The 15,216-nt window shown below is 43.9% G+C and overlaps 1 long non-coding RNA gene across 12 annotated transcripts; it reads right to left on the bottom strand.

The window, feature by feature from the left end:
* Positions 1 to 877: 877 nt before the first annotated feature.
* On the bottom strand, positions 878 to 15,174 carry LOC107312693. 12 transcript variants are annotated; one of them, XR_001554565.2, is made up of 7 exons: positions 14,985 to 15,156; positions 12,884 to 12,958; positions 12,338 to 12,467; positions 8,387 to 11,210; positions 7,593 to 7,701; positions 3,901 to 3,935; positions 878 to 914 (listed from the first exon to the last, which is right to left on the bottom strand). It is a non-coding gene; the product is annotated as an uncharacterized LOC107312693 (long non-coding RNA). The 12 variants fall into 12 exon arrangements; XR_004307017.1 differs by lacking the exon at positions 878 to 914 and adding an exon at positions 13,441 to 13,643 and having other exon boundaries at positions 1,397 to 3,935; XR_001554566.2 differs by lacking the exon at positions 878 to 914 and adding an exon at positions 1,397 to 2,301.
* Positions 15,175 to 15,216: the final 42 nt, after the last annotated feature.

The following is a 15,216-nucleotide window of genomic DNA, read 5'->3' as shown; positions in this document are numbered from 1 at the left end:
TAGACAATTGAAGGGATGGGGAAGGGAGAGCGAAGAATATCAAAATTAGGGTGATGGGGAAGGGAAAGTAGGAGATAGAAAAAGGTAGAAAAGAGCAAGAATTACGTTAAAGCGGGGAATAGTCACCTCCTGGATGCAGCAGCGTCCCGTAGCACGTTGTTAACGTTGGTCCGGGGCAAAATAAGCGTAGGGGAGAGCGGCAGCAAAGTAGCAGGCCGCAGATCGATGAAACGCAGAGAAGATGGTCAGAGTAGCGAGGTCTCAGGAAGTGGAGTCTCGGGCAGCGAGGTCCCTTGGAGCAGAGTCTCGAGCAGCAATCCCAGAAGAGATAATAGGCAGCAGTAGGACAGCGGTGGAGGAATCTGAGGTCAGATACCTAGATGCCCACAAAGGTTCTTCAGCATGCAGGCATCTTCTTCAGCATGCAGGCGCTCGCGTAGAGAGGCATCTGATGACAGAAAACCTCCTTGTTTCCGTAGTGAGGCATCTGGTGTCAGAAAACCTCCCAAATTCGGGGTTTGTCCATGCCCTTTTTATCCTTCTTTCCAGCCTTCGAGACATTTCGGGACGGCTCAGGTCAGAGTCCTGTGATTTCCTCAGAGATGTCAATCTTCCTTGAGATGAGCCAACACGAGAGAAAGACCACTTAAGGGCCATCAGTCCTCAGAGATGGCCATCTTCCTTGAGATAGGCCTACACAAAAGACCACTTAAGGGCCATTGATCAGTATCTTATCTCCCTTGTAGCTCCTGGACTTGTCCATCTCCTAAACAAAGGGATTTCTCGAACCTTGGTTCCTGTGTGTCTCAGACAAAGGGAGTCCTGGAACCTTGGCCAGGACTTGCCTGAAGTTGTCCATTTCAGCAAACTTTGAGACAGTAATGTAAGAAGCATGGCCTCTTACAATGTCTTACCTGCAAGAGAAGTTATCCCTTACAGCTTTCAAAAGTATCTGCAACAGAGCAAGTTTACCCAACCTGGTGGTGCATTCCACATCCTGCCTGCGCCTGATCCAAAGCACACCAGGTTCTACTGCAAGCCTCGGGGAGCCCCAAGTCCTCTGCGTACCCACGACTCTGGTTTTGGTTTGTGAGTCACGCTTCAGCCCTCAGCATCATTTCAGTCCATGGGGGAACCACCCACTATCCCCCATAACCACTGAGTTGGGGCACAAGTCAGCATCTCAGAAGAAACATCACTTTAATAGCCCATTGTTATCACCATGCTGTAATATTAACAGCATCGATACATTTGTCACTGTTTAGTTGCCAAGAAAACAAAACTACAACTATACCAACCTCCCTCCCCCCACCCCCCAAAGCTACAACAGAAAACACCATGTAATGAAAATACTTATGGTAAAATACAGCACTTCTACATAATGTTATTTTTTTTCCCCCTAGAAGAGTTCAGACTTTTATCCTAAAGACTATTTTTCACTGGAGATGGTTAAAGAAGCAGAGAGGATTATCCACATGAAGCACAAGCTTTAGTGCTACGTAAGCTCTCGCTGTTCCTGATACAGACCCTCAACCAGCATCTTCCGTAGCTACCTGGCCTTCCTGCCTGGGTTTCCCCAAGCTGCACAATGACTTATTTTGTTGCTGTCTCTCCTCACCCTGCCCCCAGTCTGAAAGCCACTCAAAACTGTGCCAAGCCCTCAGTAAAAAGACAAGAAATCAACCCTGCCCTGTAGTTCTCTCTAGCTAATTTCAGACATGATCTAATGAGTGGGTGGTAACCAAACAACAAGGAGGGACAGGAGAGAAAGGCCCAAGAAGCACTGCTGGTGTTAGAAGGAAATGTCTTACCCATGCCAGAGATGCAGCACTTACACTGGACTAAATGAGGAGGGAAAAAAAACCACAACCCCCTACCTCCCCCCCAAAAAAAACCCCACCACCCAACAACCCACACACTCTGCTCTCTGTGTTCCTGTTTAGCTCTGCTGACGTTGCTCAGTACAGCCTGAATTACTGAACTTCCTGATCTCTCAGGTCCCAATTTTGTCACTTCCTTGCACTCACTCAAATTCTGTGTATTAAGCTTGAAGGTTTGTTGGCAGCAAAGGAGGACTTCAGATCCAGACATTTCTCCTGTTTACTTGCCGTGTGCTCTTATCTACTTTAGCATATGAATGCAACCTCAAACTGGAGAGATTTACAAGAACAGTTTTCTCTTCCTGTCAGAAACTTTTGGCAACTTCTAGGAGCTGAAGGCTAATTATTTTGGCATAAAAGAGTCACCAAATAATCTTTTTAACTGTAGCATTCCTGTATAAGGTTTCCTCAGCACTTTCACCTGAGAGAAAGAAGAAAGAGAGCAGTAATATAAAGTCCACTTTTGAGGTACAGAACAGCTTCACTACAAGAAGAAATTAAATAGGCAAGAGCTCTTCAGAAAATAAGATGACTGCGGGGAAAAGTGATAGCAGTCTATAAAATCCTGCATGGAGAAGGCAGATGCAGAGTAATTGTTTGCTTTCTCTTCTAGTATAAAAGCTGAGGGAGCATCCAACAAAATCATTAATGCGGCTGGCTTAAAACAAACACACCCCAAAGAAGGTACTCCTTCATACAGTCCGTCATTACACAGTGGCAGTCATTGCTTTGAAGGATTGTGGAGACTGAAAATGGATTTTATAAGACATTACACAAGTTCGTGGGCAGTGTGATCAACAGCAAATAAATACAGGAGGTAAGATGAAACTTCTGGGTTTTCCCAGGACCTTTACTGCACCAATCTCCCAAAGCAAAAGAAAACAACAAACTCCACCTTGAAGCCATTAAGTTTCATTTTTCAAAAGTAACTTCAATAAAAGATTTCATATGCATCAGTTCTAAGAGACGATCGTGATTTTGCCCACCGTTTTTTAAGATGCCGTAATAACTCCAGTTCTCTTCCAAACAATTTCAGAACAGTCAGAAACGTTTTCAAACGTTAATCACTCCCTATTCAACTCAATCCATTGTGTTTGCAAGGAAAATCCAACTGACCTGGGAATTTGTGCCAGCCGTTTCCCATATCACGTCATGCTCATTCATCACCCCAGTGCTTCTCCAGCTTTGCACAATGTATGTTCTGTAGTAGCCTCGTGCCAATGACAGGCAGCTCATCCCTTACTCCCAAGCATCCCCATCCTTTCTTCTTGCTCCTTTCAACACCCCTTCTCCTTTCCTTATAACATATACACCTTCTGCTCCCTCTTTTTACTACTCTGCAGCAAGGCAAAAAAGAAATGGAGCAGAAAGCAGCAGAGTGGGAGAGAGGACAGGATATGGTGGGTGATCAATGTGAGGTACAGACTTTACGTATGTATAAAGGAAACAGGACTGAAGATTCAAGAAGGAAGATCACAAAAACCTAACGATGGCCCAGCACAGCAGAAGTTTGTGATAAGCCACTGATAATTCAAGGTTTCCAGAGCATTTGTATTCTCAGCTTTGGATCTCACTGAACAAAAAATACAACATAAGTGGTACTTGCAATAAGACAAAGGTGTCCTAAATTACCCAGCACTGCTGCAACTTGGTTCTCCTGGGATGAGAGTCACTAATACTGGACTGTGCCCTTCAAGGTTTAATATCTCAGTCCTTGTGATTTGGAGATTTCTACCAGGACCACACAGCCCCTTTTCCCTCCTCCTCAGTTCCCACTTGTATTAAGTAACACAGGCAGAAGAGAAATTAAAACTGCAGGAAAATATGAGTATTAAAGTAAAAGAGGGAAAAAGATACTTGGAAAAAGCAGTGATGAAAAATGTAGAACTGAAGGCAAACAAGCACACAGAGAAACAAAGTTCTAACAAGATGCCTTTAAAAAGAGCCAGAATTACACAAGATATATAAATTATTCAACTAAAATCATAATTACCCTTCAATAGATATAACTGGAGCTTACCTGAACCACATGGCAAGCACTGTCACCTTATATATCTAAAATGAGCAGAAAGATACAAGTGAACTTTTTCAATTTAAAAATCAGCACCAGTGTGGGTATTTTTAAGCCATTAGGCTACTCAAAACAAAAATTAATAACAACATCATTATAACTCGGTGCACAAAAGCAAGTCTGCGGATGATACCAAGCTGAGAGGTGCTGTCAAAACATGGGAAGGAAGGGAAGCTATACAGAGGGACCTGGACAGGCTGGAGAAGTGGGCCTCTGTTAACATAATGAGGTTCAATAAGGCCAAGGGCAGGGTGCTGCACTTGGGTTGCGGCAACCCCAGGTATTTATACAAAATGGGGGAAGATCTCCCGCCCTGTGGAGAGGGACCTGGGGGTTCTGCTGGACAAGAAGCTGGATATGAGCTGGCAGTGTGTGTTTGCAGCCTGGAAGGCCAACTGTGTTCTGGGCTGCATTAAATAAGGGGTGGCCAGCAGAGAGAGGGAGGTGATTGTCCCCCTTGGCGCTTGTGAAGCCCCATCTGCAGTGTTGCGTCCAGGCCTGGGGCCCCCAATGCAGGAAGGATGTGGAGCTCTTGGAGCAGGTCCAGAGAAGGCCACTAAGATGGTCAGAGGGCTGGGGCACCTCTCCTATGATAAAAAGTTGAGGGAAATGGGCTTGTTTAACTTAGAGAAGGCTCTGGGGAAACCTCATTGCAGTCTTCCAGTACTTGAAGGGAACCTATAAACAGGAGGGGGAATGGCTGTTTACAAGGGTGGGCAGTGATAGGACAAGCAGCAATGGTTTTAAACTAAGACAGGGGAGGTTTAGGTTGGATCTTAGGAGGAAGTTTTTCACCCAGAGGGTGGTGACGCATTGGAACAGGTTGCCCAAGGAGGCTGTGGATGCCCCATCCCTGCAGGCATTCAAGGCCAGGCTGGATGTGGCTCTGGGCAGCCTGGGCTGCTGGTTGGCGGCCCTGCATATGGTGGGGGGGTTGAAACTAGATGATCATTATGGTCCTTTTCAATGGGGTTTGACTAAGGATATTTTTGCTCTAGGTAGTCTAGCCTGGTACATTCTGAGTTTAATTCTCAGAGTTATCAATCGCTTGAAACTCTGGATTAACCCAGTAAGATCAGGCCCAGCTGTTCTGAAATGGTTAATCAAACAGACATACAAAAGGAGATTAATTCATTGAGGTTTTGGCAGTCAGGGATCCATCTGCAGTGAGATTAAGAGGGCAGCAGGATCCTAAAATGAATATTTGTCTGCATTTCTGGTGGAGCAATGAACTGGCAGAAATACTCTGATATTAGCATCCATCACTGAGCATATTCTTCTTCACACGTGGCACAAATTGCTAAATCCAGTACTGCATGAAGAATTGCAGTCCCTGAGATTGAAGAGAGAGCAGGACAGCACCTGTAGTTATGTGGGTTGTGGCTCCTATAGAGAATGCTGCTATGGCCACTGCATTCCTTACTAATTAAATACAGTCCCTTGGCTGCCATTCAATTACCCCTGTAACCCTCCCATGGCTATGTTTGAAAACCTGTGGTCAAACAAGGGATACGTGGAGAGCTTAGAAGGTAAGTAAACTCAAATTTAAAGCCTTGCCGCATACCAGATAAAACCATAATATTTCTCTTACTCATCTACTATTTTCAAAACAAAAGCAGCAGAGGATATCTGTTATCAAGCTGAACTCTTACTTCCCATTTTGCAAAGCTGCACCTTGCTTGTAGAGACTCAGAAGCCTGTCCGATGGCTCCCTGCATCCAGGCTCTGGTACCAGCACGTTCACAGGATCACAAGCTAAGGCAGCTGGTGATGTGGCAAACAGGGAGGGCAGTAAAAGAGGGTAGGGCAGTGTTACAACAGCGCTACAGAAAGCTGCTGCATTTGCTGCAAGTATAATATGTAAACTGTTGGAGTCAGTGCAACTCTTCATTGAAGTACAAAATGAAAATCTCACTTTAAGAACTATTCTTGAAGCACTATACAAAGCTGTCTGTGTACAAGCATTGAGCTCAGCTAATCTTTTAGCCAAAAGAGAGCTATCTGATTTCATAGACCAGGTCTACACTGTGGCTTCTTTCTCAGATTTTTTTCCCTAACTTCATTAAAATGAATGAAATGAGCTTTAGGGTTTTGCTAACTGTTCCTTCCTACTGAGATTTACTTTCTCATCATAGCCTAATTGTTAGTTTCACAGAGGTACAGAACATATACATGCTCAACAGGCAGCTGGCAGTGACCGTGTCCTGACTCCTGCCAAAATCCACTTATAGGGATCTAAACAGGTTTGGTAAAAATCCTCACTTTGTGGCCACTCTCCAACAAAGAAAGCATGCAGGCACGACTCTCACAGCCAGGTCTTTCCACAGATCCTGCTTTCTTCTTAATTTTTATTTATTGGTACATAGGAGTTTCCTGTATCATGAGCTGGTAATTGCTTCTGTTACATTTCCAAAAGACATCAGAGAATAACAATATCAGTCACACTGTCACAGAGACCATAAACCAAATTTTAACATGCAACAGAGAAAAAAATCCTGAACCGAGAGTTATCGTAACAAAGCATCTCAGTCCTCCCTCTGAAAACACTATTGCTTATTGCTTCCAAGGTCAATGAAGCTGTAAGCAAACTGATTTTGCAAACCCCATCGTTATACATATGTCAGTGTTCTGAATTGTTAGTTCAGAAGATAACTGAAGAACGATTAGGTTCAGCAGTAGGCAGGCCTCAGATACAGCAGCTGAATGATCTCTCAGTGAGCTTGTGTGGCACTGAGGCCAATCTGCTGCTCCTCCAACAGGTTCCCACACTATCTAATTTTGAGCCAGGGAATTAAACACAACTATTTCCAGGTTCCTCAATGGAGAAAGCATATGAATTTCTGGCTTCAAGGCCTAAGGGCTATTTGCTGTTCCCTCCAGAGGAACAGACCTTTTTCCAGTGGCTTGAGCCTTGGCAGACATCCACCTCAAAATCCTGAGCAGCAAGGAAGAAAGTCAAACACCTGGCCTGAGTTTCTTAGGGCCATGTTAAATCTCAGTATCAACAGACAGGAGGAAGCTCTCTGGATGAGCTTAGATCTGGTCTGGGATCATAACAAAGTGAAAACCTTCTGCCCAACCACAGTTATGGACATATCAAACAATTAAATTATTTCTTTGTATGGAAGTCAAGCCTTTCATATCTCACCAAAGGCAATAAAGGGTATCATAAATGGCCAGCAAGATTGAGAATCAGTGATGTGTCTGCATTACTTGTGTACTTGCCAATATTTTGGTTCAGTGACAAACATTAATCCCAACTGTTACCACTCATATAAACAAACATATTCAGTATGATTCCAGTGGTTCAAGTGTTTTATTCTTATTCACAGGGGGAGAAATTAAATCAGTAGATTTCAGAGGTACTTTTGTCACTGAAAATGGCAGTTGACTGCTGTTTGCCTCATTTTCTTTATCATTCAAGAAAGCATCATTTTGACTATTGGTTACAAGTTTGATTTTTTTTTCAGAGTTTTTTATACCTACTACATTTCTAATTTAAAGGAGGTGACATTTGCAGCCTGGTTTTAAATGCTTATACAGGGCCATAGAGTAAGAATACGACAGAAATTACAGCAGAATCTCTATTTTGTTACTTAGAATAATGAGCTTTAACAACTCTTCAGTGCTGCCTCCCTTACCTGAACAGGAAATCATAAATGCAGGTGGTTCCAGTTTTCACATTATACGACTCCAGCCTTCCTCTTTTGTTGTTGCTCGTTCATCCTTTTTATGTAACTGTTCCCTTAGCTGTGAAAAACATACAGGTTAAGATGACACCGAATTGTATAATTGGGAAGAATTATCAAAGCTGTGGATAAAGTTTAGCAGATTGCCACCCATTCTCCTGATTTTTGGAAGACAAGATTTTAGCAGCATTGTGCTAAGTACAACCACTCCAGTGCACTGCACACAGAATATTTCTGCCATCAAATCTGCTGCCTGTGATTGTGTACACCACAAAGCTGTGCAAGGGGGAGCTGCAGTTAAATGGCATATTCTTGCTAATGACTGTACATAGGGCAAAAGTAAGGTCAGATAGCAGTGCTGCTGTGTTCAATAATGTTAGCATCGTGTTTGGGAAAGAAGCAACCCAAAGGCTGCACTAGGCCAGAAATTTGGAGAGGATCTGTGTATCGTATCAGTTTGTGCTGGAAACACCTTTACCATCAAAGGGCCACTCTTATGGTAACTGAATCTTTCAAGAAATCAATAACTTTGTCAGATATTCACTTCAGGGGAAAAGCAAAATTTCTGAGAGCATCTGGTGTCACTTCAATATTTTTCCCATCCAAACAATTTTTCAGTATTGAGCCATGCAGCATAGTGCTGATAAATATTGCATATGCCACATTACAGTGCAACAGATTCTAAATTGAAACAAATCTCAATAAATCCATAATGCACATATTTTCCGCAAGTTTCAGTTACGCACCAAATAACCTGCTCAATTCACAGAAGAGAGCTCTCTCCCTCCAGCATTCACTGTGGGATTTCCTGTATTTCCATTTCTCATTGCTGAGCCAGGAGTCAGGTGGGCAAGTCCTGAAAGGAGAACATGGCAGGAAGACTGCTTGCTGTGATAGAAGAGAGTTGCAATTCAGGCTAGAGCTCAAGGCACCCAGCTTTCACCACACTCTCATCTTTCTTAGCTGCCGTCAGTGTGCTCATCAGGCAAAAGTGAGGAGGAGGTGCAAAGCAGCATGTGGAAATGCCAGGTTGCAGCAGGAGAGCTGCTGGGGCCTGCGTAGTGCAGGGGCACAGTGGGCAGCTCTCCCAGCAACTCGCTGCTCCCAGCCTGTGAGCGTGCAGCACGGTGCTGGCAGGTTGCTGCTGAGTGTGTCAGAAGCTCTGAAAGAAAAGCTACCAGCTTCAAACAGTCAGAGAGGCTGTGCTCCTGCAGGGCTGCAGTTAGTCCTCATTTAGCCAACCTCTGCTTTCCCACAGAAATCCCAGCAGCTCGGTTCAGAACCATCCCCTGCCTTGCACTCAAGCAGTACACATACTGCAGAGCTGTGATTGAACCTCAGGGTAGGCCGCAATTCTCCTGCCAGCCCTGGCAGAGACATGGGACTTTTGTGATGTTTCAATGAGTTTCAAAAGGGAGATTCTATCTAAGTGAAAGCTGGTCATAATAGATAAAAAAGACATTAATTTCAAATCATATTCTTTTATGTTTGAGTTTCAGAATAAACATAGATAGCCAGGAGAACAACAAGCAATGTGAAAGAGGATTTACCAATGTGCATGTGAGCCAGTCACAGGTGACCAGTATGGTGAGTGACACTATAATTTAGCTTTCTATGCAGCTTAAATGAGCACTCAGTTCTGCACCCTTCAATCACAAAGTGGCATTTCATCTCACAAGTAGTTACCTTCAGTTCAGTAAAAGAAAGAGTTCCCAACAGGAAGAGGCAAAAGTAGGATAAGGCCTCCAAAAAAAAAAACCAAACAAACACAAAAAACAGATCAAAAGCATTATTTGAAAAATGAAATATTAATATGGGCAAGGCTTCCAGCTACATGTTTCCTTTGGTATTTGCTCAAGTGAATGTCATACCTCTAGTGGCGGCAGAAGTGAATTACTCAGTGTACTGACAATGGAAAATCCAGGCTGCAGTTCAGCAGTTTCCCCATCTCGGATACAGGTACGCACATACAAAATCCTATATGATTTTTGAGAAATGGCATCTTGAATTCCCATGTCAGTAATTCACACAGCTCAGAGCCTGGAAGTCCAGCAAAAGACACAAGTGGGCTGTTCCAAGTTAAATACTGTAATTCATCCAAGTAAAATGACAGAACACACACCCTGTATTCAGACGTGCCTATGGCTTCTGCTGGTTTCCAAACACGTCTGTCACCTACCCTCAAAAGAAAGGTAAGGTACATTCAAGGTTCATCCCTTCAGGCACGTGGGAGGGCAGACTGCACACTACAGTAGTGTTGGAAGACACATTACCTTACATTTTGGAGTGAGGTGTAAGGCAAGATTGGTGCACGCTGTGACAGTGCGGGGAGCTGTGTCTGTGGACACACATCTCCCAAACCCAGCTGTGTTGACAGAAGAGTCCTCCCTCGGTCTGCCCAGGGGCTTGTGAGCATTGCTTTGCAATAGGTTACCACCCCTCTGATCTGGATATACTTGTTCGAGCACTCCCTAACCTCTTTCAGTGAATATCATCTGGGCCAACAAACACTTCTTACTTAAAATGTTAGGCCACGCTCACACAGACATTTTTTCTTCCCTGCAAAGCAAGTTCCAGCTATTTCTGCTCCCCAGTCTTGGGCTACACTCTTCAACCTCAGCATCCTCCACCCCCACAAATCAGTGCTCTGTTTTCCATATTTTCATCAACTTAAATGGATAGGTTTTAAGTTGGATTCCTTCCATGCCCCCCAACTCACTTAACTAAATGTTAAGATCTGTGCTGACACAATGGTGGATATGAGAAGCGGTTGGAAAAAATGGCCATGAGGTCTCCAGGTCAGATTTGTCCAGAGGAGAAATGTTTGCAGAGCCATGGCCCTTTGCATTTGGCCCTGGGAAATGACAAGATTTATTTTACAATCACGTCATAAACTATCTGAATCTCCTGTCAATGTCACGCTCTCCAGATCCATCAAACTGAATAAGATCTTTACAGTCAAAGCTCCTTATGGCCTGAGCCTTAGCGTAAGTAATTGAGGCTGTGGCTATTGCTGAGCTGTGTATTCCCATACATGGTTCAGAATTCACTGAAGGCATGCTGCTGCTGAAGCCTTGGAGCTACAGGACTCACAACAATACCAGGGGGTAGAAATAAGCTCTAACCCCCATGTATACAGTTTGGCACAGGTAGTGTCTGTGCTGATAGTGTCCTCTTCAAGTCATGTCTGAAGATCACCTAGGCCGTAAACCTCACAAATTGTTGGCAAATACCAAATCCGGAAGCTTTCTGAATTTCCAAATCAGAGATAACTCCAGCCCATATGCCTCCTAGATTTCTAATTTCTGTCATGTGTTCACCATGTACCAAAGGTTGCACGAACGAAGCACAAAAGCTACCTGCTATCAGCAACAACAGGATCTTGTTCTCCTCTGCCAGCCTTTTAAAAATCCTCTGTCCTGCTGACCTTAATAAAGAAAGAGTTCAATAGCAAAGATGTGTGGTTTCCAGAAATACTGCCAGCAGAGCTCCACGCAGTAGACCAGAAAACATCTCAGTTCGATGCTCAAGAAACGGAGTGTGTGATGTGAAGAGTCCTTCAGAAAGTAGCTAGGATCAGAAAGAGAAGGACAAATGGTACTTGAGGTCAACATTTAAAGACAAATCTACATATCTACACAGGCACTTGCCAGCAGGATAGCGGAGCCCTCAGTAAGGCTGCCCTGCCTCCCCACTGTACAGCTGCACAAAGACTTAATAAGTTGCACACGTAGAAAGCCTGAACAGTGGAGGTGTGGAATGGATTGCACTAAGAGTGAAGCCGTTAATAAGATTTGTAGAGCAATGTTTTTTATGTTAATCTCTAAAGAGTTTGCTTTTGTAACATTTAACTGATAAGCATATAATCTAGTTTTAATTTAATCTCTGCAGGTGTTTCCCAATGGTAAATGTTAAATTTTTATTGCTTCCTTAGGCAGCAATAATAGGGAAAATCTCTTTAAAGCTCCTCCTGTCCATTTGTATGCAGATAGCATCATATTTTATAATAACTGTAAATCTGTCAGGAGAGCCTCTTTCTTTTGAGATGACATTATAAGTGTCAACCCTGAAGTAAACATATTTGGAAGGAAAATGAAGTAGAGATGTTATTAAAGGTCTAATGAAACAACCGTAACTGCTTATTTCCAAGAGCTGCGTGTACACATCCTTGGAAGAAGCAGAGCCCATGCCGAGTTTGCAGCTTTTTGATGAGCAGGACAATGGAGATTCTCAGCAGGGTCCTACAGACAACACAGAAATAGATCCTACACTTCATAAAGATGATGACTATCTATAAAACCCTCAATGATTGCTCTCTCTGAGGTTTCTAAATGATTATAAATATCACGGTGTCTAAGAACCAATTATGGCTTCTTTTGTACAGCTTCACAGAACAAAGGATATGTCAAGAACTCCAGCTTCAATAAGCATAAGCTCAGACACCAAGTACAAAGAAGCGAATCTTGATACCTGTCTGAAATAAGACTTGGGGCAAAATTCACTCAACATAAGACCTGAGTGAGAGTTAAATGAATGTTTAGATCTTATGCCGGCTTTACTCTCAAGAATGAGCATGCACGAAACCTGCCCTTCTTTAACTTTAGTATGTTGAAGCGAGCTGTGCTTTAGGCAACCGTTTTGCCAAATCACTGTATCCTCTCTGAAGGAAATACAGCATTCTGGCACGCTGTACTCACCAGAGGAATGTCACGGGGGCCATTAGTAGAGGCACAGAGCTAAGGTAAAGGACTTCTATGCTGGAACTGGCTTGCTTCCAAGGCAGTTTGGAGCACGGGCAGTTGAGAGCTTTCAGATGTCTTTACTCTCCTGTATAGACATGCCATGAAAGGGATTACACTTTAACAGAGGTTTAGGTATTTCCTCAACGGCGCTTAGATATGTGGCTCCCAAGGTCCACATTATTAGTCATAAAAACAAACACTGTAACCCCTGACACAAAAAATACATGCTAGTACATTGAAGTCCCAAGTGACATAGAAGGGGAATGCAGCACGCTGCCACTGAGGGCTGGAAATTGCAAAAGCTGCCTCAGAAGCGAGTGAAAAAAACAATAGCCAAAACTTTTAATGGGTGATTTAATGCTAGAAGAACTGTTTGGACAGTATAGGTTGAGCAATTCTTACTTTCATTTTAAGTGAGAACATTTATGCTGCTTTAAGGTGGTAGTTTTGATGTACTGGGTTTTGTTTTCTTCTGAGAGCCTTTTAAAATGAAACAGATACCTTTTATGGAGCTGCTTGTTTTCCGGGTTGTTTTCTTTTATAAGGCGGTATTAACTAGAAAACTCCAAACACTGCCTACAGAAAGACAAGATAAAAACAACACAACATGGGTGTGAATGGAAATAATGCAGATACGTCACCCCATTTCCTGAGGTATTTGAAAGGCCAAGTGGATTCGCAATGCTGTGCCACGGAGAAGGGAACTGTCAAGGAAAACAAAATCCACAGGGGGAATGGGGCATTAATGCTGCTTTTCTCACAACTTCAGAAAAGCTCCACAACAAATGAGTTTAGAATCTCCCTTATAAAGTATTTCAACAGATGGATAATCACCACAGCAACCAAAAACACTTCCAGAGAAGTCATTCAGGAGGATTCCGTATTTGCAGACTCCGGTCTCAGGTTTCTGGCTGCAAGCGGGCAATATTTTACGTAACAAAGACAAGCCAGTGTTTTTAGGTAACTCGCAGCGGTTTCCAAGGTAGGTAGAAAATCAAGAGGACCAAACATAAGCTGCAGGAACAGAGGTAGTTTTTTTTTAACTCCTCCAATGACACAGTGCACTTAGTGACCTGACAAGCTTGTTGCATATTCACTGCTGCATCTCACGTCACCGTTCCCTTGAATCTGTATTTCTGACTTCCTCCTCATCCATGTATTTTCCTCTCTTTTTCCTCTGCCTAACCAGCACTGCGACAAGGACTGCAGCCTCAGTCTGCCTCTGATCCAGAACACGGTTATTCTGGCAAAAGAAAGTAAACTGAAAAGGAGAAATTGAGAGAAATGATAATCTGACAATAAAGAACTTTGCACGGCTCTGTGAGATAATTCTCATTGCTGCCACACACGGCAGTAGTCTCCATTTTCCACATCTCAGATGAGCAGCGTACAGACAACACGCAGCACTCCATACAATGCTCTTTTCAATCTGAAGTACTGGGCATTGCTGGCAAGGCAGCGAGAAGAGAGGCAGGACTGTATCAGTCTGGATTTGGGCACGGTCCACACTAAAACCTCTGCATCGGTGAGCAGTATTTGTGTATGCGTCAGTGCTGGTTAAATAGCAGCAGCACATCCATACATTCAGTAATGTGCTGGATGAAAGACAATCTCTCTCAAGGGCCCGCTATTGCAAAACCGTCAGCAACGTGGGGTGTGTGCATCAGGCACAGCAAACAAGGACGGGACGCTGACTCCTTCTCAGACGTACACAACAGCTTTCACATTTAATTGGAGTCAACGCAGGGCTTTTAAGATACCAAAATAACCCCAAACAAAGCCCAGCGATAGGTGAGTGGGCAAGGAGGAGCCCGATGTGATTTCTGATAGTCAACAAGCGGTCAGCAGGGTGTGAACGCTATTAAAAGTGTGCCAGGAAAAACAACCAAAGCTGAGTGCTGGGAGACCAAAAACGAGCTGTCAAATAAAGCCAAAGTCTGTAAATCAGTTTAAAAACAGCGATCCCAGCTTATTTTTAAGCATTTAGAAACATGATTTGATTGAAACTTGTCAAGGCACAAAATAAACTGCCAGCTTTCACTGCACAGACTCCCAAAGACTGACAGGATTATAATTTCTATATGTATTTCAACTGTAATATGAAGTAATTTGTGGCTGTAATGCTTCTTAATGAGCTACAAGCAACACCGAGGCCTGCGTTAGTATTTGATGAGCATTAACACACATTGGCTCAGCTGCAAAATGAGTGATTTCCTTTTAGTTCACCTCCCATGGCTTTAAACAGACAGAATACGTTACTTTCTGCCCCGTGTTGCTTCATAATGTGCAATGCCAATGGCTGCTTTGTTCCATGCATTGCTTCACCCCAAGGCAAGCTGTGCTAACGGGTCAAACACTGACAGCCCTGCAGGCTTAATGTACATCTTCATTATTCACCTGGCCCGCAATGAACACACTGCAGTGCCCATCTTACAGCTGAAGTGACCCCACACAGCGGCTGTGGGGCTGTATTCCTGCGCTAGGAAACCCAAAGCGCCATCAAAACAAAGCTGAGAACGGACAGTGCGTAAACGGAGCCGAAGTCCACACGGAGCTGAACAAAAACCAGGCCTCTATGTCAATAAAGGAATACAGGACTAACGTCAGAGCAGAACGGCTCACGGGATCCACGCGTCACTTCAGGCGTTGTGCTGTATAGCGGCATGAGGGAACTGGGGAGAGGAAAAACACCCCCAGAACAGCCACAACGCGCACCTCACACTGCCACACCGACCGACGGACGGACTGACTGACGGGGTGACTGACGGACTGACATGGCGGCGAGAGGCGGGAGCGAGGGGCGGGCCCTGCTGACGTCTCGCGATATCTGGCGG

The sequence above is a fragment of the Coturnix japonica genome, chromosome 4 (assembly GCF_001577835.2).
Source record: "Coturnix japonica isolate 7356 chromosome 4, Coturnix japonica 2.1, whole genome shotgun sequence".
Lineage (NCBI taxonomy): Eukaryota > Metazoa > Chordata > Aves > Galliformes > Phasianidae > Coturnix > Coturnix japonica.
Note: the sequence above shows the minus strand (reverse complement) of the source record. Positions and strands in the feature narration are given on the sequence as shown.